Source organism: Nomascus leucogenys, chromosome 15, assembly GCF_006542625.1.
Source record: "Nomascus leucogenys isolate Asia chromosome 15, Asia_NLE_v1, whole genome shotgun sequence".
Lineage (NCBI taxonomy): Eukaryota > Metazoa > Chordata > Mammalia > Primates > Hylobatidae > Nomascus > Nomascus leucogenys.
This window is the reverse complement of record NC_044395.1, coordinates 801,088-827,972: the sequence shown is the minus strand read 5'-3', so window position 1 is coordinate 827,972 and position 26,885 is coordinate 801,088. Positions and strand designations below refer to the sequence as shown.

General features: G+C 40.5%; 1 protein-coding gene and 1 pseudogene across 3 annotated transcripts in view; one reads left to right on the top strand and one right to left on the bottom strand.

Annotated features, from left to right (window-relative positions):
• Positions 1 to 26,885, top strand: part of JAM3 (junctional adhesion molecule 3) — a 118,017-nt gene that overhangs the window by 76,078 nt on the left and 15,054 nt on the right. The window lies entirely within an intron of this gene.
• LOC105737600 lies at positions 14,123 to 15,002 on the bottom strand (annotated as a pseudogene). Its single transcript, XR_001113294.2, has one exon. The product of XR_001113294.2 is annotated as a protein tyrosine phosphatase type IVA 2 pseudogene (transcript).

Genomic DNA, 26,885 nt, shown 5'->3' with positions numbered 1-26,885 from the left:
GACATATAAAGTGCACATATTTAAATTATACAGTATAATTTGATAACATTTAGCAAATACGTAAAGCTTTGAAACCACCACCACCACCACAACCACAATAGCGAACATATCCAGCAACTCCCAGAATTTTTTAGCAGACCTACCCACCATCCTCAGAAGTTTCCTAATGCTCCTGTCATCCTTCCCTTCTGCCCTTCCTTCCTCATTCACCCCATCTGCCCTGTCCCCAGGCACCCACTTAGCGATTTTGTCACTAGTTTCGATTTCCTAGAATTTTATATAAATGGAATCATACCATATGTACTCTTCTTGTCTGGCCTTTTTCACTCAGCATAATTATTTTGAGATTCATTTATGTGGCAGCATGCATCAATAATTTATTACTTTTTATTGCTGAATAGTCATATTCCATTTATGGAAATACCACCAGTTGTTTATTTACTGTTGATGGGCATTTGGGTTATTTCCAGTTTTTAAATGCTACAAATAAATATTTGTGTACAAATCTTTGTACAAACATATGATTTCATTCTCTTACATAAGTATGTGGGAGTATAATGACTGAATCAAATAATAGGTCTATCTTTTCATTTTTAATCACGCTTTTCCAAATTGGTTTTACCATTTTACATTCCTACCTGCAGTGGATGGGAAATCTTGTTTTTGATACCCTCACCAACACTAGGTATAGTCAATCTTTTTAGTTTTTGTCATTCTGATAGATGCACAGTGGTATCTTACTGTGGTTTTAATTTGCATTGAGGTGCAAATTAAATGGTGCAAATTAAGTTGAGCATCTTGTATTTATTTTCCATTCGTAAGATCGCTGTTACAGTTACTCAACTCTGCCATTTTAGAGTGAAAGCAATGTGAGAGGAAAATAAAAACTCGGACCCTAATTCACTCTGCCAAAAGGAAAAAATTAAGCTGAAAGCTGTGTCCTACAAGAAGCTGCCTTTCCATTTGTTTCTAAGCAGATAGCTATAGAGAAAAGGTTCAGTATCTCCCAGGTAGCTACTCCATGTTCACCTTATCTTATGTAAAGTATTGATTTACTGAGCACAATATGAATGCATAATTGACTATTCCCCTGCCTGCCCCTTTTCTCTTGCAACATGTGGATTACCATATTCTCCCTTTCCCCTCCAGCCCACCTTTTCCCTTTAAATATTGCAGTCCTCAAAATCATCTTTGAAGAAAGGCACAGACCACTGACCGTTTATGTGATTCCATGTTTTATTCTTCTGGGCATGTCCTTAACCTTGGCAAAGGTCTCAATTGATTGAGACCTGTCTCAGATCTTTTTGGTTTACAGCAGCCATAGATGATAAGTAAATGGATGGACGTGGCTGTGTTCCAATAAAATTTTATTTACAAAAGCAAATAACAAAAAACCAGGCAACAGTTATATTTGGCCTTTGGATTGTAGTTTGCTGATCCCTGATATAAATGTTAATGTCCTCTGCAAATGAAGATACGAAGACGGCTTTACTTCTTCCTAATTTTTTTTTAAGTTCTTTTTTTCATGCCTGGTTGCACTGCTAGAACCTCCAATACAGTGTTGAATAGAAGTGGTGAGAGCAGGCCAGGCACGGTGGCTCACGCCTGTAATCCCAGCACTTGGGGAGGCTGAGGTGGGTGGATCACAAGAGGCCAGGAGTTTTGAGACCAAACTGGCCAACGTGGTAAAACTCCTTCTCTTCTAAAAATACAAAAATTAGCCTGGGGTGGTGGCTCATGCCTGTAGTCCCAGCTACATGGGAGGCTAAGGCATGAGAATTGCTTGAACCTGGGAGGTGGAGGTTGCAGTGAGCCGAGATTGTGCCACTGTACTCCAGCCCGGGAGATAGAATGAGACTCTGTATTAAAGTTAATAGAGCTGGTGAGAGCAGGTATTTTTGTCTGGTTTCTACCAATAATATTACCTATAACTTTTTCATGGATATTGTTTATCAGATTGGGAAACTCCCTCTATTCCTAATTTTTGGCTTAATTGAACCAGCTTTTGGTTTATTGATTTTCCTCTGTTGTTTTGCTATTGTCTGTCTCAGGAAGTTCCTTTCTATTCCAAAAGTTTTTTTTTTATCATGAATGGATGTTGAATTTTGTCGAGCGCTTTTTCTGCATCTGTTGAGAATGTAATATGGTGATATTACATTATTATGATGAATTACATTAACTGATTTTCATATGTTAAACCAACCTTGCATTCCTGGGATAAACCTCAGTTGGTTTGTTTTTGTTTTTTTCCTATACACACAAACAGCCAGAACTTGGTCTTTTTTATGATTGACTTGCTAAGATTTTGTTTGGAATTTTTGCATCTATGTTCACGAGGGAAATTGGCCTGTAGATTTCTTGTAATGCCTCTGGTTTTGATATCAGGGTAATTCTGGCCTCATAGAATACTTTGGGAAATACTTCTTTCTTTTTACTTTGTTGTAAGAGTTTCTTTAGAATTGGTATTTTTTTTTTCTTAAATGTTTGGTAGAATTCACCAGTGATCTGGGCCTGGAGTTTTCTTTGTGGGGAGTTTTTTTTTTTTAACTATAAATTATTATTATTATTTTTTTTTGAGAAGGAGTCTTGCTCTTTCACCCAGGCTGGAGTGCAGTGGTGCAATCTTGGCTCACTGCAGGCTCTGCCCCCCAGGGTTCACACCATTCTCCTGCCTCAGCCTCCCACGTATCTGGGACTACAGGCGCCCGCCACCTCGCCCGGCTAATTTTTTGTATTTTTAGTAGAGACGGGGTATCACCGTGTTAGCCAGGATGGTCTCGATCTCCTGACCTCGTGATCTGCCCACCTCGGCCTCCCAAAGTGCCTGGGATTACAGGCGTGAGCCACGGCGCCCGGCCTCACTATAAATTATTTTAAAAAAGTGGATGTAAGGCTATTCAGGCCACTTATTTCTTCTTGAGTGAGCTTTGGTAGTTGTGTCTTTCAAGAAATTTGTTTATTTCATCCAAGTTGTGAAATGTGTAAACATAAAGTTGTTCATAATATTTTCTTATCATTCTTTTAATGTGTTTATAGTCACCTATCTTATTCCTGGCATTGTTAATTTCTTTTCTCTATTGTTCCCAATTAGTCTAGTAGAGGTTTATTAATTTTACTGATCTTTTCAAAGAAACAGCTTTTGGGCTTACTGGTTTTTTCTGTTGTTTTTGTTTTCTGAAGTCTCATGATTTCTGCTTTGATCTTTATTATTTCCTGTATTCTGCTTACTTTGAATATAATGTGTTCTTTTTCTGATTTCTTTTTTCTTTTCTATTTATTTATTTATTTATTTAGAGACAAGGTCTTTCTCTATCGCTTAGCCGGAGTGCCATGGCGTAATCTTGGCTCACTGTAGCCTCAATTTCCTGGGACCAAGCAATTCTCCTGCCTCAATGTCCCAAGTAGCTGGGACTACAGGCATCTACCACCATGCCTGGCTCATTTTTTAATTTTTTGTAGAGATGGGGACTTGCTATGTTGCCCAGGCTCTTTTTCTAATTTCATAAAGTAGATGATGAGGTCACTGATTTCAGACCTTTCTTCTTTTCGAATCTAGGTCTTTCATGTTGTAGATTTCACCCTAGTTACTGCTTTAGTGGCCTACTCTTAATTCTGATGTCATGTTTTTATTTTCATTCACTTCAAAACACTTAATTTTTTTTGACTTTTTATTTTTTATTTTTATATTTTTTTATTATACTTTAAGTTCTAGGGTACATGTGCACAATGTGCAGGTTTGTTACACATGTATACATGTGCCATGTTGGTGTGCTGCACCCATTAACTCCTCATTTAACATTAGGTATATCTCCTAATGCTATCCCTCCCCCCCTCCCCACCCCACAACAGGCCCCAGAGTGTGATGTTCCCCTTCCTGTGTCCAAGTGTTCTCATTGTTCAATTCCCACCTATGAGTGAGAACATGTGGTGTTTGGTTTTTTTGTCCTTGTGATAGTTTGCTGAGAATGATGGTTTCCAGCTTCATCCATGTCCCTACAGAGGACATGAACTCATTTTTTATGGTTGCATAGTATTTCATGGTGTATATGTGCCACATTTTCTTAATCCAGTCTATCATTGATGGACATTTGGGTTGGTTCCAAGTCTTTGCTATTGTGAATAGTGCCGCAGTAAACATACGTGTGCATGTGTCTTTATAGCAGCATGATTTATAATCCTTGAGTATATACCCAGTAATGGGATGGCTGGGTCAAATGGTATTTCTAGTTCTAGATCCCTGAGGAATCGCCACACTGACTTCCACAATGGTTGAACTAGTTTACAGTCCCACCAACAGTGTAAAAGTGTTCCTATTTCTCCACATCCTCTCCAGCACCTGTTGTTTCCTGACTTTTTAATGATGGCCATTCTAACTGGTGTGAGATGGTATCTCATTGTGGTTTTGATTTGCATTTCGCTGATGGCCAGTGATGATGAACATTTTTGCATTTTTTGGCTGCATAAATGTCTTCTTTTGAGAAGTGTCTGTTCATGTCCTTCACCCACTTTTTGATGGGGTTGTTTGTTTTTTTCTTGTAAATTTGTTTGAGTTCATTGTAGATTCTGGATACTAGCCCTTTGTCAGATGAGTAGGTTGCAAAAATTTTCTCCCATTCTGTAGGTTGCCTGTTCACTCTGATGGTAGTTTCTTTTGCTGTGCAGAAGCTCTTTAGTTTAGGTAGATCCCATTTGTCAAATTTGGCTTTTGTTGCCATTGCTTTTGGTGTTTTAGACATGAAGTCCTTGCCCATGCCTATGTCCTGAATGGTATTGCCTAGGTTTTCTTCTAGGGTTTGTATGGTTTTAGGTCTAACATGTAAGTCTTTAATCCATCTTGAATTAATTTTTGTATAAGGTGTAAGGAAGGGATCCAGTTTCAGCTTTCTACATATGGCTAGCCAGTTTTCCCAGCACCATTTGTTAAATAGGGAATCCTTTCCCCATTTCTTGTTTTTGTCAGGTTTGTCAAAGATCAGATGGTTGTAGATGTGTGGTATTATTTCTGAGGGCTCTGTTCTGTTCCATTGGTCTATATCTCTGTTTTGGTACTAGTACCATGCCAAAACACTTTATAATTTCCCTTTTGATTTCTTCTTTGACTTACAGATTATTGAGAAATGTGTTAGTTTCCAAACATTAGGATTGTTCAGATGCCTTTCTGTACTGATCTCTATTTTAATTTCACTGTGGTCAGAAAACAAACTTTGTATGACTTGAATCTTTTAAAATGTATTGTGATTTGTTCTATGGCTTGGAATATGGTCTACCTTGGTAAATGTCCCATTTGCACTTGTCAAAAATATGTATTCTCCTGTCTTTGGGTAAGGTGTTCTATAAATGTGAAGTAGGTCAAGTCAGTCAATAGAATTTTAAAAAATCAGCATTCTTACTGATTTTCTGTCCACTTGTTCTGCTATTGAGAGAAGTGTTTAAATCTCCAACAAAAAATTTGTTTATAATTTACAAAAAAAGTTTTATTTCTCCTTGCAGTTCTTTTCAGTTTTTGCGTAATATATTTTGAAGCTCTGTTACTAGGTACATACATGTTTAGAATTTTTATGTTCTTTTGATGAATTGACCTCTGTTTCAATTTTTAAATTTATTTTTATGAAATGACTTCCTTTATCATTATGAACTAACCTTTTTTATCTGTGGTAATATTCTTTGCTCTGAAATATACTTTGATACTAATACAGCCACTCCACTTTTCTTTTGGCTAGTATTAACATAGTATATCTTTTTTCATCCTTGTATTTTGAAGCTTTGTATCTTTATATTTAACGTTGCCTTGCTTTTTTAGGAGAAAATCTAATCTAACAATATCTGCCATTTAATTGGGATGTTTAGACTATTTACATTGTGTTTACTAATATAGTTAGGTGTAAGTCTTTTCTCTTGCATTTGTTTTCCTTTGTTTCATCTGTTCTTTGTTCTCCTTTTGTTCTTTTTATGCCTTCTTTTCTATTGGGAACTCTATTTTGTCTTTTTTGTTGGTTTATTAGCTATAACTCATGACCTTGATATCTTTAAAGAGTAGTGGTTAGGTGTTTTGCGGAAAGTCTTCAATTTGAGTTTATCTGATGTTTTCTCATGATTAGACTTGGTTTATAGATTGGGGGAGGGGGTCAGGTGCTGTGCGGCTAATGCCTGTAATCCCAGCACTTTTGGAGAATGAGGTGGGAAGATTACTTGAGCCCAGGACTTTGAGACCAGCCTGGGTAACATGTGAGATCCTGTCTCTTAAAAAAAAAGAAAAAAAAATTAGCAAGGCATAGTGGCACACACCTGTAGTCCCAGCTACTCAGAAGGCCAAGGTGGGAAGATGGTTTGAGTCCAGGAGTTTGAGGCTGCAGTAAGCCATGATTGCACCACTACACTCAAGCCTGGGTGACAGAATGAGACCGTGTCTCAAAATAAATAAATAAATAAAAAATTGGAGGAGGGGATAGATACCATAAAAGTGCAGTGCCCTTTTCATCATATCAAAGGGTATATAATATCATCATGACATGTTGCTGGTATTGCTACCCTGATCACTAGGTTTAGGTAGTGTCTGCAAGGTTTCTCCACTGTAAAGTTACTATGTTTCTTTTTCCCTTTCTATGTTTTGGGAGTTCAGCCCACACTCAAGGCGATGGGAATTAAGCTTCACTTCCTGGAGGGAGGAGAATCAGAGAATTTGTGGATGTATGCTAAAACTACCACAATAATTAGTAAATATTTTGGTGGATCAGATATTATGAGGCTATTCAAGTATTCTGATAAAGTTTTTCCATGAATTTTGGCAGTCATTAGTGGATGTTTCCTACAGCAGTTATTACTATTGTGTTCTAATGATTATTTCCTATTTCCCTTATTCTTTCTACATTTGTTCACTGTAATTCTCATGTAAAGAAAATTTGGTCTCTGTCTCTCATTTATTTGCTTATTCATTTATGCATATTAATGTGGATTTATGGGTATTGTATTCTTTGTATTATAATCCAATAGTATCATTATCTTTTTTTTCTTAAAATCTTCCAGCATTGGCCACTGCAAGCTCTTTCAGGTGGTTGGGATTTTTTGTTGTTTGTTTTTTAGCACTTTCTTACTTTCTGACACTACAGGGTGCTCCAGGCTTGTCTTGTATTTTCCCTGTGCTAGAATCAGCCATTTTTCAGGGAGCCCTGATTCCTTTTACTAGAGAATGGTATATAGGAAACTAGACCTGGGTACTAGAAATGCTTTTGGTCATCAGTTGTCACTGCTTCTAGGCTCTCGGTGGACAAGGCTAGGAGATACGTGTATTTATATCCATGTGTACACACATATGTATACTATTTCTCTATTTGTATCTATGTTAAAATAAACGTTAGTTTATACTGGTATCTCTGACTCAAATTCAGCACTACATGGTTAATTCTAGCATTTTCCCCTTGCGTATTCATTCTTTGACAGTGAGAAACTTGGCTGTCATTACCTACAACGTATTTATAGTTTTTTGTTTAACCAAGACAAGGATATCTGCTCACACCATTTCTACTCAGCACCATATTGGAGGTTCTAGCCAATACAACCAGGCATGAAAAAGAAACTTAAAAAAAATCCATGCCCGGGCATGGTGGCTCACGCCTGTCATCCCAGCACTTTGGGAGGCTGAGGTGGGTGGATCATCTGAGGTCAGGAGTTTGAGACCAGCCTGTCTGACATCGTGAAACCCTGTCTCTACTAAAACTACAAAAATAAATAAATAAATAAATAAAATAACTGGGGGTGGGGGTGGGCACCTGTAATCCCAGCTACTCGGGAGGCTGAGGCAGGAGAATCGCTTGAACCCAGGAGGCAGAGGTTGCACTAAGCTGAGATCGCGCCATTGCACTCCACCCTGGGTGACAAGAGCAAAAAACTCCATCTAAAAAAAAGAAAAAAAATCCAAATTGGAGGGGAAGAAGTAAAGCTGTCTTGATGTCCTCCCTTATTGGAGAGAACTACTTAGTAGTTTGCAGTCTGTTCTACCTCAGGAGAGACTGCACTAAAACTAATGTGAACATCTCAAAATTTAACTGTTTTGTAAAGACCACCACCCCTTCCACTTTCCTTCAGCATCCCAGTTACCATTGGAATATTTTATAGCATGTTTATTTTTCCTTTAACATGTTAAACCTAAAGCCCAGGTTTTGCAGCTTGAATATGTTTCCTCTTGTTGATATGACAGTGGGATATGACAGTGGAGTAAAACAAAGCAAACAAATAACTGGTCCCTATCTTCCATGCAGTGGTCTTTGATAGGTGAAATTCCCTTATGTTTTCAAGTTCGGTTCCTGAAGTAGCTCATCCATTCAGATTCTGAAGAAGGGTGATCACTCCTGCACTGTCTTCAAGTTAACAGCGAAGGCTAGTTCCATGTACCTCCAAAGGGTACTGTGAGCCCTAAAGAGGCTATGCTGGATGGGGGTTAATGCAGAATGTCTGCAGTTGGAATGCAGGTGTAACTTTGAATTATTTTTCTGTAGCATATGAGAGCACACATTCCTCTCTTGGAATTCTGATACCAGAATCTGTAATCACATGCAAATAGTGTTTATGGGACTGGGCTCACACATAAAGTAGCTTCATGCCAAGGTCTTATGCTCAGGGCAAATGTTAGGGATAATGTATTTCCAAATGAGTTATTTTACTGAACAAGAATATGCCTTGACACATGTTCTGTGTTTAGTCATACACATTTGTCATGCCTCAGTACCTCTAAGATGGGTCTCATGGCAACAGGCAGGAGGATTTTATGTGTTCATCTGTGCTTTAGAGCCAAGAATATTTTATAATTGGTCTGACTGGTCTGCAGTTAGAAAAAGTGACAGTGCCAGGCTCATGCAAAGATGGTGACCCTCCCTCCACCCATCATTTTTATATTTCCATTATTTCAGTGTAGAACTGAGCCCATGGTGAGTCAAGCCAAGTGCCATACAGTTCCATCTCCATTGCACAGGTTCTCACTGAGTTACTGAAAACACTGGGAAGTCATTGCACCACTACAATAGAAGTGGTGCTGTCATTCAGGCTATTCTCACTTCCTCCTCTCTGTCCTCTCTTTGTCCTCCAGCTTCCCCCTGCCTATGTCCCACCAAACCCAACCTTGTCTGCTCTGCTGCCTTCACCCTGCCTTTACTCTTCCTCCTCTCTCCCTGCCACTACTGCTTTTTTGATATTTTATCCATGTTTTTACTTGGTGGTTTGATGGTGAAAGTGTATATAAGACCCAGTCATTCCCTTTCTCTTTTGTCTTTCCTCATAGCTTCGATTAACATGGCAATAATTTCCTCCCCATGATAATCCTGGACTTTCCACTTATACTTTAAAAGCCTTTCAACTGCAGATGGGAGGGGGGTTGGTTAACGGTCTTTCCAGGGTAGCCCTTTCTTCAAACACTTCTATTTAAGGTGGCTGCTAGGTGGAGTTTTACTCTGTTGTTATCTGACTGGATTAATGAGATTTGTGCTCAAGAAATCTTTTTTTTTTTTTTTTTTTTTGATACAGAGTCTTGCTTTTGTTGCTCAGGCTGGAATGCAGTGGCACGATCTCGACTCACTGCAGCCTTTGCCTCCTGGGGTCAAGCAAGCACGTCGCCTAATTTTTGTGTTTTTTTTTTAGTAGAGACAGGGTTCTGCCATGTTGGCCAGGCTGGTCTCAAACGATCTGCCCTCCTCGGCCTACCAAAGTGCTGGGATCACAGGCATGGGCCAGCACGACTGGCAAGAAATGTTTGATGGTTTGGGTTTGGAAATGATAGAATCAAATAGAAAGAAAACCTTGTATACCCAAAGAAATAGCATGTGCTTTGAGGTCTTCCTGCTGACTTAACCCTGGGGTGTTACATGGTACTGCTCTGACTCAGCTTTTAGGATCGCCACTGGAAGAGCTTTTCATAGAATGTATATACAGTGAAATGACTTAAGATTTTTCTTTTAAGAAGTGCCATTGCCAGAGTATTAGTATTTAGGGTTCTCCAGAGAAACAGAACTATTAGGAGATAGAGAGCTAGAGATGTATTATAAGGAATTGACTCACACGATTAAGAAAGCTGGTGAGTTCAGAATCTGCAGTATGGGCTAGCAGGCTGGAGACCCAGGAGAGTCAATGATGCCAGTTAAGTCTGCAGGGCAGTCTGCTGGAGAAGTTTCCTCTTGGAGAGGAGGCCAGTCTTTGTGTTTTATTTAAATACTCAGTTGAGACCCGCCCTCATTATGGAGGGCAGTCTGCTTTACCAAAAGTTCACAAATTTAAATGTTAATCTCATCTAAAAAACCCTCCAAGTTGACACATAAAATTAACCATCACATCCGGGTTTATTTGGAATTCCATGATGCTTGGTCGGGTCTTTTTATACTTTTATTTTCAATGGTCTGTTTTGTATATAACCATTTAGTTAAGCCAGGTCACAAAATATAACCGGGACTTCAGCTGGCTGTGCTCTTGTCAGGACCCATATTTGATCGATTTACTATATATTCTTTGCTGTGTGTATGGGTAAGTGGGTCTGTAAAATGCTGATGTGTGTTCTTTATGCACCCCCCACCCCCTACTTTCTCTTAAATTCCTTAAAAAATTGGTTAAGGAACTAAGACATTGTTGCAAAGATGCTATTTTATGGGATATATACTTCTCTAAGGTAGACTCTGCTAAGCAGCGGTACAGCAGTGGTCTGCTGTGAAGGGTAAACACGTAGCCTTTCTCCACTAGAAAGCCTGCACCGCCGTTGTTATGTTTAGGCCTGAGCCTCAGCGGCTAGTGCAGCCTCGCAGTAGTGCATGCTGACGTGAGTCCTGGTCAAGGAAAAGTGTCTTTTGAGCAAGAGACAAAGTGGACAGAATGTCAGCAAGCTAAATATAACTCTTTAGAGAGCCAGACATGCATAAACTAGTTCTTAGTGAGCAACACATCAGATTCAGAGTGGAAACATTTTCTAAAAGAACTTCTTTTCCTTCTTGGCTTACTGCAGTGAGTATAAACCCAAATTAATTTAATTGTTCGTGGAAAGCTAAGACAACCATTGATTTTTCTCTCTTAGCATCTCTGCAGTTAAATGTTAGTAGCCATTGTTCATGTTGGAAGCCTCCTGTCTCCCAGTGCCCCAGCATTCTGTTCATGAGTCAAGAGGCCTGCTCTGGTATTCCGATGAATTTTGCTCCCACAAGGGAAGAGGACAGGGAGTTTGCACGTTCAGACCTTGACGAATCTGGGAGTTCAGTTTTTCATGGACCTTCACTCTGCTTCAGGATGCTCACACCATTATGTGAAAACTCTTAGAAAAATCCATCAAAATGGGCCAGCCACTATGGAATCAGGAAATTTGTGGGCTGAGACTAACATTACCTCAACATCTGTTATGGCTTAAATGTATTGTTTTAATAATATTTTATATTATTAGTTCTTTTTGCCTGAAGCTGTAGAAGCATTTTATAGCCAGTAACTTCAGAATAGTAAAGGAAGGCAGGCATCACCCTCATGCTCAACAACAGAGCTGTGTTTCTGTGCACCAGCCCCAGATGCTGGTCTGGCCCCCACAGAAGGAGTGCCTTAGTAGGGCATCCCAAATGGGGCTGTGCATAGCGTCACTCCGGAGGCTGGGGAAAGTGCAGATCCAGACCTTTCCCAGCCTGTTGAGTTAGAGCTGGGGGGCTGTGCTCCAGGGCATGAGGAGGTGGGTTGGGAAATGGTATTTTAAACAAGTGAAGTGATTGTCATATAACTTGTCTGGCATCAGATCCCCAGACTCTGGCAGAGTTTCCGGAAGGTCTCTCAAAACTGAAATAAGAAACTGCAGTTGTTGTCCACAGCTGCTAAAATTGTTCCAAATTAGGAAAGGGAAGGGGAAACAGAACACAGTAGTTCCAGAGAAGAATCTGAGGAGCTGTGTGAGCTGGGAAGGCCATTGTGAACAGAAGCGAGTCAGTATTTCCTCATTTCCTCCCCTGCCTTATCGTTCCCATCTGCCAGCTCCCTCTTTTTTTTTTTTTTTTTTTTTTTTTTTTTTTGAGCGTGTAAAATATGTTTTGTTGTTCTTTAAAAGGGTTCAGGGTTTGGTTTTAAGTCAGGCTGCACACCTTTCAAATCAATCTGACATCTCTCTATGTCAAACTGGCTTCAGCTAGCAATACTTCATTAAATCCAAAAGAAAAAAAACTGCTTTAATTTTAAGGAAAAAAATCCAGTTTTGAGAAAAAATTAACATTAGTCTTTAAAACAAAATGAGGGCTAATGTTTCATGTTGCTTTATACATCCTTCTCCTCAATACAGAACCAGGAATGTAATTTTCCTAACTTGGGCAGGCACTGATACTGATGGACACTGCGTGCGCACACACACACACACACACACACACACACACACACCCTCCCCCGGACAACAAAATTCAGAGTATGTCAAAGGGAAAAGGTTTGTTATGGTATTGATCAAAATCCTTGGAGTCAACACTGTCTATCTCAGCTTAGCACGTGTGCTGTTTTGATCTTGAGTCTATATTAATGGAATCTATTGTTGTGTTTTGAAATAAAGAATTTTGGATATACCATTATTTTTTACTTTTAAGTCCTAGAAACAATTTCAGAAAGCATTATTTTGTTTTGTTTCTGGGATGGGAGAAGAGAGAATCTACAGATTTGCATTTAGTTAAAAATCAAAACTCCAGCAATAGGAAATAGACAGTTCACATAGCCGGCCAACATTTGAGGTATCATCAGTGTGAGACAAGGTCCCGGTCTGTTCCTACTGGCCTAGCTGACGCTAATAAAATGGGAGGCTTATGGCTCTGCACAGCAAATTCCAGCAGGACAAGATGACTTTAAGCCTGTATTCCGAGCTTTAGAAGCAGGGCACTACTGAGAATGTAATATTTAGAGGTGAAAATAGTGCAAGAGCCCCTGATGGTGCCCCTCTACCTGCTTTGTCCACGCAGCCTGATTGTAACTGCCTTCCACAAAGCAGAAAAACAGCTTTTCTAGATCACTACACTAAACCCAGCAAAGAATCTGCAAAAATGCTACTACACTGCTTCACAAGCAACACAGTCCCTTCGCTACTCACTGGGTTGCCCGATGTCTCTCTTCTACCATTATGGCCTGTGGACACATACTCACTAGGCATCGTTGTTGGTTTTAAACCAGGGATTTTTTTTTAATCTCAACCTAGTAATAACAAGGCAATCAGTGGTTAAACTGAACTTTACATGTAGGGGGCAGTTTGGAAAACACCACAAGCATTTCTCAAGTCGAAAATTTGTGAATTTGCTGCTACTTCTTTGACCGTTCCTGAAAATTCACAGTACAAGTCCCAAAATAAAAATTTTAAGCTACCAGCATTCTCTGATACTAGACAGAAAATCAGAGTAACGCTACAGCCCACAATTGTACAGGGTGTAGAAAGTGCACCCACTGCCAGGACATCTTTGTTGATGGCCTGGAGTCCTCCCTTTTATAAGACAAGCTTCTGGGATATCCACTTAGCTTCACTGGTTAGGGAAGAGAAGAATTCGACTCTCAGCTAACTTCTTTGAGAAGAGACTCCTCCTAAAATGCCATTTCCCCACTAATTTATCAAAATAAAAACAAAACAAAAGGCTCTTGGCTACTTTGCCTGGTATTAGATAGGGTTTTGAGGAAAAGAAACTAACATGAACATCTTTTCATCAGTAAAGACTAAAAACCACCTGGGTCATATACCTATATGTCACTGCTATTTATTTATTTATTTGTTTAAAAGTGCCCAGGTGGGCTTAAGGCTGCCAGGCTGCACGCACATCTACAGCCACAAGGGCTTCTATTCCATCTACAATTTGGATCAGGGGAAAAGGGGACATGTAGGAGAGGAAGGAAAAAAGAGGGGAAAAATATACCACCACCCCTCCCCCCGCAAAAGAGGGAAAAAAATCCCACCACAGGGAGATCTGTGTGCCAAGCATAATGAAGAGTGTGCTCCCCAAACAGATGGTTCTGCACAGGCTAATGTTCTGCTGGTTTTCCTTAGAGACCTATTTTGAAAAAGTTTAAAAAGACAGGAGGTTTCAAAATAATTCAATCCTGGCAGAAATTCAAACTCCAAAACTAGGAGCAAAATCACCCTTCACTGAATTAATTCCTTTTCTCTTTCTCTTAAACATTTTATTCATTTTATAGAGAGATTTCTTTTTTGTTTGCTTTTGTTCCAGTCATGAGGAGAGTGGTTGAGAAGTAGTGAATCCATCACTACTTTGATGACACAGGTAAGATTCCAGATTCACATTTCCAGGTACCAAGAGTTCCCTCTAAATGCCACAATCAAGTCAGCCTTCATTTACATTTCTTTCTACTGAACACAGCAATGACCATTGGTATCTCTGAAGCATAATTGCATCTTAGGTCGGTATTTCTCCAAGTAAAGCAGCTGTTTGGAATTAAATGCCCCCCTTCTTTTTTGTCTTATAAACTGGACTGCATCTTTGTACTTCATTCCACATTCAATCAAAGCAAGTGCAACCAGCACAGGTGCCCTTCCCAATCCCGCAACACAATGCACTGCAACACAGCAACCTGGCTCTTCACGGAATTTGGTTTATAACAGGTTTAACCAATCAATTACTATCTGATTAGGGGATGGAGCTCCATCATCAAATGGCCAATCTAGAATGTGGATTCCTTCCTTTTCAACTGGAGCTTTATCATGTGTAGCATCACAAACTCGAACCAAAGTCGTCACTCCATACTTCTTAAGTTTCTCTGGGAACTTGTTGAGAGTAGCATTGGTAGGGTTGTGAGTTACAAGAAAACGCATGTTGTCACAGGAGATCTCGACAGGGGCTGGACAGTTCATTATGGCAAATAAAAAATGTGAGTGTGCATGTGAGTGTGATGGGGAAAGTGAAAAAATCAATAAATCTTGAAATGTTTCACAGCAGAAAACATTAAAAAGACTACTAAAATGCCTATTATCAATCAGTGTTTTCTCTATTCAACTTGTTTATTCCTTATGAAGCTTCTGTCTTCAAGATAAGCCAAGTATTTAGAATCCACTTGAATCCAAATTCAACCTAGGCCTCAATTTCTGCAGATGGATACCTTCGGACTCCAAAAAAACCCAACTACATGAGCAGCCTTTACTACATTTAGGTACTAGTGAGGCAAGTTAAAAGTGTAGGTCGCTTTCCACTTGTTTACTTGATGCTTAATTTTACCGGAGTCATTAAAATATGCTTGCAATAAAAAAAAAAAGGCAACTATTTCTGAGGCCGGTCTCTGTGTCCAGGAGTCTTCAAGGCAATGTTAATTATGGCACATAGAACCTCTAAGCTTGTCAGCGAAAGCGCTGTGCTGAGCCTGGCAGAAGTCTGCCGTCACACTCAGAATCGCCATAAATGTGCAACGTATATTCCAACGAAAAACGCTGGCGAGCTCGGGACTGGGCATTGAAGTCCGGCGGTGGCGGGAGCGAGGAGGCGCCTCTGCCCTCAGTTACCTCTGCGCGGCCGCGGCTACGACACCCCCCAGCCTCAGCGCGCGACACCCGCTGCAGCCGCCGCTGCCCCCGCTGCCGCCCCCGCTGCCCTGTGGTGTCGCCTCCCGAGGTGCCCGGCCGCCGCTGCCGCTCCAGCCGCTTCCGGACGGACAACGGTTACAGCTCGGCCGATCGTGCCGCCGCCACCACCGCTGCACGCGCAGCCGAAAGCAGGTCCCGCTCCCTCCTCTCTCTCTCAACTTAGTTCCACATCTTCCCTGGAAAAGAGATGGCTGTGTTGAAGATGACAGTGCCAGCTGCACATCATGTCAGAGGCTTTTTTTAGGTCACTTCCCTTGCAAACTCATCCAAGATAGGGTTTTACTCAAACAATGGGATCTCGTTTTAGGGTTCAGGGTCTGATTCACGTTTTCCTTTTCGTACAGATCCTCTTCCCACTTTATTTGTCGCTTTCTTTTTCAGTTCTGGGTAGATTTTAATATTGTATTTCTTCTTATAAGATTATAAAATAAAGCAAGAAGTAGGGACTAAGAGGCAAAACTCCCAGCTTCTGGTTTTTACTTTGTACTTGTAGCCATTGACCTTGCTGGCATCCGATCCCCTGTCTGGGACATGAGTGTGGTCATCTTTCCATCGATGGATGCTGGGAAGCCGAATCGGTGTTGAGAAGGTGCTGTGAGACACAGCACAGAATGTGAGCCCCGACAATACTCAGGAGAATGTACAGCTCGTTCAAGTCCCAGCAGCACTGTGTGCTCACCCTGTAGCTCCTTCCTGCTTTGCTAATTATCAAAATGTTGGTAGGAGAAAGCACAGTGTCTGCTTTGTTCTTTCTCTACATTAGACATCAGTCCTACAGCTGGTTGACAGGCCTATTCAGAAAAAGCACCCCAATGGGTTCATTTTCCTCTTCAGCAGAATAGTCAACTGATCTACGGGAAGCAGCGTACCTTCACACTTGCTCTATGTCAAAATCATGCTCTTTGTGAAACTAAAGGTCTCACTTTTCTCTGTCCTTCTCTCTGCACACTCCTGATTGGCTGCCTCCTCATGTGTGAAAATTTGTGCTCTGTATAGCTGGTAGGTTTTCCTATGGCATCCCTTCCCTGTCCCACCCTTGTCTTCCCAGGAAAAGCATATATTTTCCTTGTGGACAACTGTCCATAAAGGTGGAATGCTAGTAATACTTGAGCCTAGTTACTTAACCAGATGACAGTGAAACTTAGAAATTGATCCCAAGGTCCTCTGGCTCTCTACCCTGCATTTGCTTTGCTGAGGCTCTCTAAACAAATGAGGAAAAGGCTGTTGTTCAGAGGTGGTGACTCATATGCAGATGGATGGCCACAGTGCGCTCCATCCCTGCCATCACTCTTTGTCATCCTCTGTCTTGCCCATGCTGCAGTGCCTTGCAGATTTGTTTATGTGCATGACTTTGTCATCTGTTGCTGAGAGCTGAGAGGAAAACCTCCTGACTGGTACATGCCTGTGCTGTTTATCTTAGGGCAACCCACGTTTCTACATGCTTCAAGGCAGGCTTCAGAACTGGGTTACTTTTTATACGGAAGTGCATGTTGCCTGAGCCTCTTTATTAGTGTGGTTCAAACATGAGCACACAGATAGGGATTTTGCTGAGGACTGTGAGTTGGAGATGATTCAGGAAGTCTATGACAGAGCTAGGATAGCAAAGTCAGTTTCTTGGTCAGGTCTTCCTATGTAGAAAACTGTGCTAGATACCACTGTGCATGGCAAGGGGCATGAATCTGGAAGTAAAACTGTCTTCCGTCTAAACTCTGAATCCGAATTTTGTCTCCACTCTAAATCCCACTGATTATTAGCTGTTCAATACCTAGTTCTGGCCTTAAGGATAACAATAACTTCTCCTTCTCTGTCATTGTGACAGATAAACTGGCACTGATGCATTGTAGGATAGCTTTGCCTTTGGACCATCTTAGTGTCACTTAGCATTTGAGAAATAAGTGGCTAGATTATAGAGAAGGAATTATCAAACTTTATTATCTCTTGCCATGTTTCTGGTCAAGCATGCACACAATAAAAACAAAACACCAAAGTGTGTAGTTAATCTCTTTTATGAAGTCATAGGAAGAAGAATTGTAGGCATCAGAATGTAATAGGAAGAGTGTTAGACGTGGAGTTTAAGAACACAGCTTGAAGTGCTGGCTCCATCACTTGGCTGTGGACTATAGGCAAGCCACTTGGCCACATCATCAGTTGTAAATTGGAAATGATACCATTTGCTCTGACTGTCTTGAAGAGTGACCCTAAGGAATTAACCTGAATCATTTTCACTTCCTTCCCTACCTCTGGAACTGTGATGTCTGATGGCCCTGGTTTCAAGAATAAGAACTAATGCCATTGCAGTGAGTCATTTTAAAACTTGATGCCTTTTGGCCGGGTGTGGTGGCTCACGCCTGTAATCCCAGCACTTTGGGAGGCCAAGGCAGGTGGATCATATGAGATCAGGAGTTTGAGACCAGCCTGGCCAACATGGTGAAACCCTGTTTCTACTAAAAATACAAAAAATTAGCCGGACGTGGTGGCACATATCTGTAGTCCCAGCTACTCTGGAGGCTCAGGCAGGATGATCACTTGAGCCTCGGAGGTGGAGGTTGCAATGAGCTGAGATTATGCCACTGCATTCCAGTCTGAGAGACAGAGTGAGACTCCATCTCAAGACAAAATAAAACTTGATGCCTTTGAAAATAAATACAGAATTAGTTTAGTATATTTCTAACAAGTAGGCACAACAGAGAATGGAGTGACAACCGCTGCTCCTAGAATCATATTAAGAAAGGCATAGAAGAGAGGAAACAGAAGAGAGTAAGAGAGGCCGGTCAGTATTCGGGGGCCTCTCCATCATCACCTGTGCACTCTCAGGACTCTTCTTACTCCTCTCTGCACTGGATGTCCAAACAGACATGCCTTTCTTGTTGGGAACCAAGTGCCTCTAAGAAAGCACATATTGACTCCCACTGTGAGTCAAACAGTGGTTTTTTTGTTTATAAAAGTGAAATCAGTCTTTGGGGTATTGCTTACAGTTTAAAAAAAAAAAAGGAAAAGAAAGAAAAAAGGTTTTCCTCTTGGGCTTTTTAGCCTTGGCCTGAAATTGAGCTGATGATATATTGTTATTATCACTTGAGAACACAACAGCCTGAGGTCCAGTCTTCTCCTTAGTATAGCTGGGGATGCCATTCCATGTGGTTTTAGAAATCCTTTGTTATTTCTGCTCACCTGCAGAGACAGGCCTCCTTGGGAGTGGACCCCAGAGTCTGTATCATCAGAACTCATCTCTCTCTGAGCTGGGATTAAATGTCATTGAACAAAATACTTAACAGCCTTTGTCAGCTGTGAATTCAAGCATATTTTGGTACTCAAAAATTTAGAATTTCTGTATTTGGTGTAAAGTCAGATGATATGGTTTGGCGGTGTGTCCCACCCAAATCTCATCTCAAATTGTAATCTCCACATGTCAAGGAAGGGGCCCTGGTGGAGGTGATTGGATTATGGAGTTGGCTTCCCCCCATGCTGTTCTCATGATTGTGAGTTCTCATGAGATCTGATGGTTTAAAAGTGTGGGGCAGTTCCCCACTTGCTCGCTCACTCGTGTGCATGTGTGCTGTGTCTCTCTCCTCCTTTCCCGGCTGCTTTGTGAAGAAGGCGCCTGCTTCTCCTATGCCTTCCACCATGATTGTAAGTTTCCTGAGGCCTCCTCAGCCCTGTGGAACTGTGACTCAATTAAACCTCTTTTCTTTATAAATTACCCAGTCTCTGGTAGTTCTTTATAGTGTGAAAACGGACTAATATATTAGAAAATACTGTCTTTACATTTTTTGTATCTTTCTCTTGCTCTGTATTCATTTCCATTCCCCTCTGTATTAGTTTACTAGGAGTTGCATAACAAAATACCATGAAGAGGTGGCTTAAACAGCAGAAATGTATTTTCTCATAGTACTGCAGGCTGGGAAGTCCAAAATCAGGGTTGGTTTCTCCTGAGGCCTCTCCTTGGCCAGTAGGTGACTGCCTTCTTGCTGTGTCCTCATATCATCTTTCGCCTGTGCAGGCACATCCCTGGTGTATCTCTTCAAGTTCTTTTTTTTTTTTTTGACAGAGTCTCGCTCTGTAACCCAGGCTGGAGTGCAGTGGTGCGATCTCGGCTCACTGCAAGCTCCGCCTCCCAGGTTCACGCCATTCTCCTGCCTCAGTCTCCCAAGTAGCTGGGACTATAGGCGCCCGCCACCACGCCCGGCTAATTTTTTGTATTTTTAGTAGAGACAGGGTTTCACAGTGTTAGCCAGGATGGTCTTGATTTCCTGACCTTGTTATCCGCCTGCCTCGGCCTCCAAAAGTGCTGGGATTACAGGTGTGAGCCACCGTGCCCAGCCTCTCTTCAAGTTCTTATAAAGACACTAGTCATATTGGATTAGATCCACACCCTTATGACCTTCTTTAACTTTACTGTCTCAAATTTAAAGCCTTTAAATTTGAAACTTGCTATTCTCTGGGCCTCTGGAAAGTCATTGGTCCCTAGATAGCAAGTAGAATAATGATAATCAATGGTCCCTCTTCTAAAATGTTTAACTTATTTATCTTCAGTTATTGGTGAAAGAAGGGTAAGTTTTTAAATAATATTTTACATTTGAGAAAAATTGAAGTGTGCAAAATCATATTAAAAGTCACTAAGAGGCCAGGCGTGATGGCTTACACCTGTAATCCTAACACTTTGGGAGGCCGAGGTGGGCAGATTGCTTGAGCTCAGGAGTGTGAGACCAGCCTGGGCAACATGGTGAAACCCCGTCTCTACTAAAATACAAAAAATTAGCCGGGCGTGGTGGTAGGTGCCTACAGTCCCAGCTATTTGGGAGGCTGAGGCAGGAGAATCGCTTGAACACGGGAGGCGAAAGTTGCAGTGAGCCGAGATCATGCCACTGCACTCCAGCCTTGGTTACAGAGTGAGACTCTGTCTCCGAAAAAAAAAAAAAGTCAGTAAGAGTATTAAAAACAGGGCCCCAGATAGTTCATACCTTTGGCATGTAAAAGAGTTTTGAAGATGGAATTATAAGCACATCGAATAGTTACCTCTGTCCTGGATTAAGCCTCCTAGTTCTGGATTGAAAACACATTTGCTAGTTCTACCTGAAGCAATTAAATCCTGGGGAAACATAAGCCCAGAATGCCAGTTTACCGACTTACAGTGAGAATGAGAGCTCCGTTATCAAAGAAACACTGAAAGAGCAAAGACACTAACTCAAGTCTATGTTTGGATTGGTGTAGATTTCTCTCATGCCATTTGCCATATTGTATTGAAACTGTGTCTTTTCCCCCTACTTAAAATAAGTAACTTTTCCAGAAACTTTTTGGGTTCTTAGGTATTATGGTTGGGAATCAGATACAAAGATGAATAAGAATTACTAAAAAAAAAAAAAAATAGTGACAAGGCTAACTTATAGTGATCTCAGCAAAATGGTGGACTAGGAAGTTCCAGGCTCCTGTTCACCAGCAGAAAAATTAAAAAATCACCCAGTAGCTATTTGAACCAACGTTGTAGAAGCTCTGAAATCAGTCAAACAAAGATTATAGCAACTGAGCAAACATCTAATCAAGAAGAGCCATCTTTAAACCAGTAGGAAAGATTTGTGGTATTTTTACACACCCTTGCCCTACCCTCTCCCTGGCATAGTAGCTGCTTTGGTCTTGAAGAGGCAACAGCTATTCCCCAGCTTTCCTCTCAAACCGGAGGGAACAGAGCAGACATTATTTGCAAATTAATGTGTATGTCTATTCCAACCTTTCTGGGGGATGCCTGAAGGCCTAATGCAAGGTGCTTGTCTCTGTCTTGTATAATCAGGGAAGCAGGCAGTAAAACCAGTGGGCACTGCTAGTAAAAGCTACAGAGTGACTATAAACCTACAGATGCCTGAAGAGATTCTGGCTGGACATGTACAATAGGCCCTGTAAGGCCCAGAGGAGAAGCTGGCTGAGATTCTTAGGAAATTACGACTCTCAAAAGCATCCATATGTATGAAGGAAAATAGAAAGCCATGCTCATGTCAGGCAAGACACATGATCAGAAAAGCCCTGAAAAGATACTAAGATTCATCCCAGGCTGATCTCTAGATTCAGCATAAGCCTAGCTAAGAGATGAAGGAGTACCCCTGCACAGAGCCAGTCTCCAAAGACTCAGGCGGCTAATAATATGCTCTTTTTTTTGGGGGGCGGGGTTGTAGTGTTTGTTTATTTCAGCTTTTGGCACTTAAGACAGTCTTGACTATACTCTTATAATAGCTGAAGACAAGGTTAAGGAACCTCAGTGACCACACTTGAAGAGGAATAGTCTTCTGAGTCTCAAATGGACTACTACAGCCTTAAACAATAATTTTTTTTAAAAAAACAGCAAATCTTGGGGGAGGGGGACAATCTGATTTCCAGAGTTAACCGTATTATAATAATCAAATGCCAGATTTTCAACAACAGCATCAACAACAGCAACAAAAAATAACAAAGCATACAAAGAAACAGGAAAACATGGCTCATTTAAAGGAACTAAATGGATTGACAGAAACTGTCCCAGAGGCAGCACAGGTATTGGACTTACTAGCCAAAGACTATTTCTTTAAAATATGCACAAACACCTAAGGGGAGAACATGGACAAAGAACTAAAGGCAATCAGGCAAACAGTCCCTGAACAAAAGGACACTATCAATAAAGACATAGAAATTACAGAAATGAAACAAATTTTGGAGCTGAAAATACAATAACTGAAATGAAAAATTTACTAGAGGGGTTCAACAGCAGATTGATGCAGATAGAAGAAAGAACTAGCAAAGTAGAAGTTAGGACGATTGATTATCAAGTTTGAGGAGCAGAAAGAAAAAGAATGAAGAAAAGTGAACAGAGTCTGAGCGACTCATGGGACTAACAAGTGGACCATCATATGCATTGTGGGAGTTTTAGAAGGAGGAGAAATATGGGGCAGAAAGATTATTTTAAGAAATAATGAAGAATGAACTCCCCAAAGTTGATGAAGGGCATAGACCCACAAATCCGAGAATCTCACTAGACTCTAAGTAGAATTAACCAAAGAGACTCACACTGAGACACGTGATCAAACTTGACGAAGAGAAATTCTTAAAAGCACCCAGAGAGAAGTGACTCAGCAGATACAATTAATCTTCAAGAAAACTATAAGCTGAATTTTTACCAGAAACGTTGGAGGTCAGAAGGAAGTGGGGTGATAATATTTAAAGTGCTGCAAGAAAACAATTGTAAACCACGAATTCTATATCCAGCAAAACCATTCTTCAACTATAAAGCAGAAATTAAGACATTGCCAGATAAATGAAAGCTGAGGGAGTTCATTACCACCAGACCTCTACAGGAAATATGAAAGGGAGACCCGCAGGTTGAAATGAAAGAATACTTAAGACAATAACTTGGTGTATGAAGATATTAAGATCTCCGATAAAGCTAATTACATGAGTTGATATTTATAATTTTGGTTTATAATTTTGATTTTTGAAGAAATTATAACACAAATCCAGGTCAGTTAGGTCCTGATTAAATCCCAGTAGGTTAGACTCTGGTAAGACAATTTCTCTTTTGGGCAGGCCTTGTTAAGGACAGAATGCTTTAGAGGTATTTCAAAATGGCTAACATTTCCCCTCCCTGTGCCAGGAGCATGAGGGGATTTTTCTCCCGTCTTCACTGAGAGAACCAGGGAGGGCCCCCAGAGATAAAACTCACAAGAATGTCTGGGGGGCGCCTGCTAAGACTGGGCCCCATAGAGTTTTTAACTCTCAGACTTGTTGGCACTGAGCCTCCAACGATTCATTAATTATAGTTTAGGTGTTCCTACTCTGGTACTGGTGGTCCTGCAGAGGCTTCTTCTCCTGAGTTTCTGCTTTGCAGGTTGGGATTCTTTATCCGCCTGTCTGTCTCTCCAGTCTGGAGACAGTGTTTTGACCTATGACGTCAATTCTCTGACAAATCTAAGAAGAGTTGTTGATTTTCAGGTTGTTCAGCTTTTTACTTGTTGTCAAGATGGATGAGGGTTTCCAAGCTGTTTGCATGCTAGACTGAGAACCAGAAGTTCTGCGTGTTGGTTTTGTATCCTGCAGCCTTGGTGAACTCATTTATTTATTCTAATATTTTTGGTGTGTGGAATATGTAGGGTTTTCTACAGCTAAGATCATGCCAGCTACAAACAGAGATAATTTTCCTACTTCCTTTCCAACTTTGATTCCTTTTTTGTCTTTTTCTTGACAAACTGCTCTCGCTAGAAATTCCAATATCATGTTGAACAGAAGTGGTGAAAGTGGGCATCGTTGTCTTGTTCCTGATTGTAGGGAAAACACTTTGAGTCTTTCACCACTGAATATGCTGTCAGCTATAGGTTTTTCATATATGACCTATCATGTATAGAAAGTTCTTTCTATTCCTAGTTTACTGAGTGTTTTTATCTTGAAAGGTTGTTGCATTAGGTCAGATGCTTTTTCTCCATTAGTTGGGATTATCATGTCATCCCAACTTCATTAGTATGTTGTAATACTGTAATTGATTTTTATGTGTTTCAGGAAGAAATCCCACTTGTTAGGTACTTTACTCCAGCCGCCTCTAGTCATCTTTCCACCCAAGGGGAGTGGGGACTGAGACACAGTGGTGAAGGTCAGAGCCCAAGGGTATAGTCTTACTGAAAGACTGAGACCTAATCATAGGTCTATAGAATGCTTTCCCGCTACAGACACACCTTACCACCACAACACTAAAGCCTTGTTTACTAGTTTATTTTCCTGGGTAATCATGTCTGGCTTTCAACAAAAAGTATGAGGCATATTAAAAAGCAAAAACAGTTTGAGGAAATGGAGCAAGCATCAGAACTCTGATATGGAAGAGATACTGGAATTATCAGACTGGGCATTTAAAACAACTCTGATTAATATGCTAAGGGTTCTAATGGGAAAAGTAGATAACATAAGTAGATAACATGCAGGAACAGATGGACAGTGCAAGCAGAGAGATGGAAATTTTGAGAAAGAATCAAAAAGAAACACTAGAGATAAAAAAACTAGCAGAAATGAAAAATGTTTTTGATGGACTCAACCTGTGAGCTTGAGGATATGCCAACAGAAACATCCAAAACTGAAAGCACAGAGAGAAAGATGACCTAAAAAAATGGGACAGAATATACAAGAAGTGTGGGGCAACTACAGAAGATGTAACATACTTGTAAATGGTAATACCAGAAACAGAAGATGAGAACAAAAATATTTGAAGCAATTGTGACTGAGAATTTCCCCAAATTAATGCCAGACACTAAACCACAGATCCATGAAGCTCAGAAAACACCAAACAGGATAAATGCCAAAAAGAAAAAAATCAACATCTAGGCATATCATAATCACACTGCAGAAAATCAAAGATAAATAAAACATAAGAAGACAGAGGGGAAAAGTACCTTAGCTGTAAAGGAGGAAGAATAAGAATTACATCATACAGTATTTAGATTGTATAGTAATTCTGTGTTTAACTTTTCAGGGAACTGCCAAGCTTTTCATGGTGGCTGCACCATTTTACATTCCCATCAGCAGTGTACAGGGTTTGGGATTCTCCACATCCTCACCAACGCTTATTATTTCCCCCCTTTAAAAGAAATCATAACCATCCTAATGGGTGTGAAGTGGTATCTCATTGTGGTTTAGATTTAATTTCCTTAAAGGCTAGTGATGTTGAGCACCTTTTCATGGTATATCTTCTTTGGAGGCATGTCTATTTGAATTCTTTGCCCATTTTAAAATTTGTTCAATTGTGGTTTTTTTGTCAGTGAGTTGTAGGAGTTCTTTATATATTCTGGATGCTAATCCCTTATCATATATATATGCTTTGTAAATATTTTCTCCCATTCTGTATGTTGTCTTTTCACTTTCTTGGTAGTGTCCTTTGATGTTTAAATTTTTTTGATGAAGTCCAATTTACCTATTTTGTTCTTTTGTTGCCCATGCTGTGGTGTCATATCAAATCATTGCCTAACCCAGCATCATGAAGATGTTTCTCTCTGTGTTCTTCCAAAATTTTATAGTTTTAGCTCTTAAATTTAGGTGTTTTATATGTTTTAAGCTAATTTCTGTATTTGACTTAATATAAGGGTCTAACTTCATCATTTTGTATGTGGATATCCAGTTTTCCCAGCACCATTGTTGGAAAGGTTGTCCTTTCTCCATTAAATGATTTTGGCATCCTTGTGGAAAATCATTTGACCATATATGCAAGGATTTATTTCTGGGCTTTCTGTTCTATTCCTTTGATCTGCATGTCTGTCTTTATGCTGTGGGGGGACCCCACACTGTTTTGATCACTCTAGCTTTGTAATAAATTTTGCAATCAAATGTTGAAATGTAATATGTAATAAAGATGAATAAATGCGGTATTTTTTTAATCCTAAAATGTTAGCTCCATGAGAGCACAGATTTTTATCTATTCTTTTTTTTTTTTCTTTTTTTGAGATGGAGTCTCACTCTGTCGCCCAGGCTGGAGTGCAGTGGCCTGATCTCAGCTCGCTGTAACCACCACCTCCTGGGTTCAAGTGATTCTCCTGTGTCAGCCTACTGAGTAGCTGGGATTACAGGTGTGATGCCTGGCTAATAGATTTTTATCTATCTTATTCATGTATTAGCCCTAATATCTAGACAGGTATCTAGTACATAATAAGAGATAAATAAAAGCTGTTGAATGGCCAGGTGCAGTGGCTCACCCCTGTAATTCTAGCACTTTGGGAGGCCGAGGGAGGTAGATCACCTGAGATCAGGAGTTCGAGACCAGTCTGGCCAACGTGGTGAAACCCCATCTTTACTAAAAATGTAAAACTTAGCCAGGTGTGGTGGCAGGCACCTGTAATCCCAGCTACTTGGGAGGCTGAGAGAGGAGAATTGTTTGAACCTGGGAGGTGGAGGTTGCATTGAGCCGAGATCATACCATTGCACTCCAGCCTGGGTGACAAGAGTGAAACTGTCTCAAAAAACAAAACAAAAACTGCCGAATGAATGGAATCTCCCAGAGAGCTTAGAGTACGATGCACAGGCCAAAATAGGCAGGAAATTGAATAGGAATAACAGCATTTGACAAATTAGCAATTTTCCTTTTTCCGCCTTCCAGAAAACCCTTTGCTCAGTCTTAAATAATGTAACTTCAGTATGAGTATTCCTGTAGCACCGGATTCAGTGTGTACACAATTAAACTTCAGCAGCCACCGCTACAAGTGGGCTTCCAGAACCCATCTCCTAAGTAGTTCTGTCAGAATCTTATCCCCAGGCATCGGGCAGGATTCTGGATGAGTTACTTACGATGTCTTCACGTGTTAGATTTGTGCCTTCCAATCCTCACACTACCATTCTTTTATACAGTTACTACTAC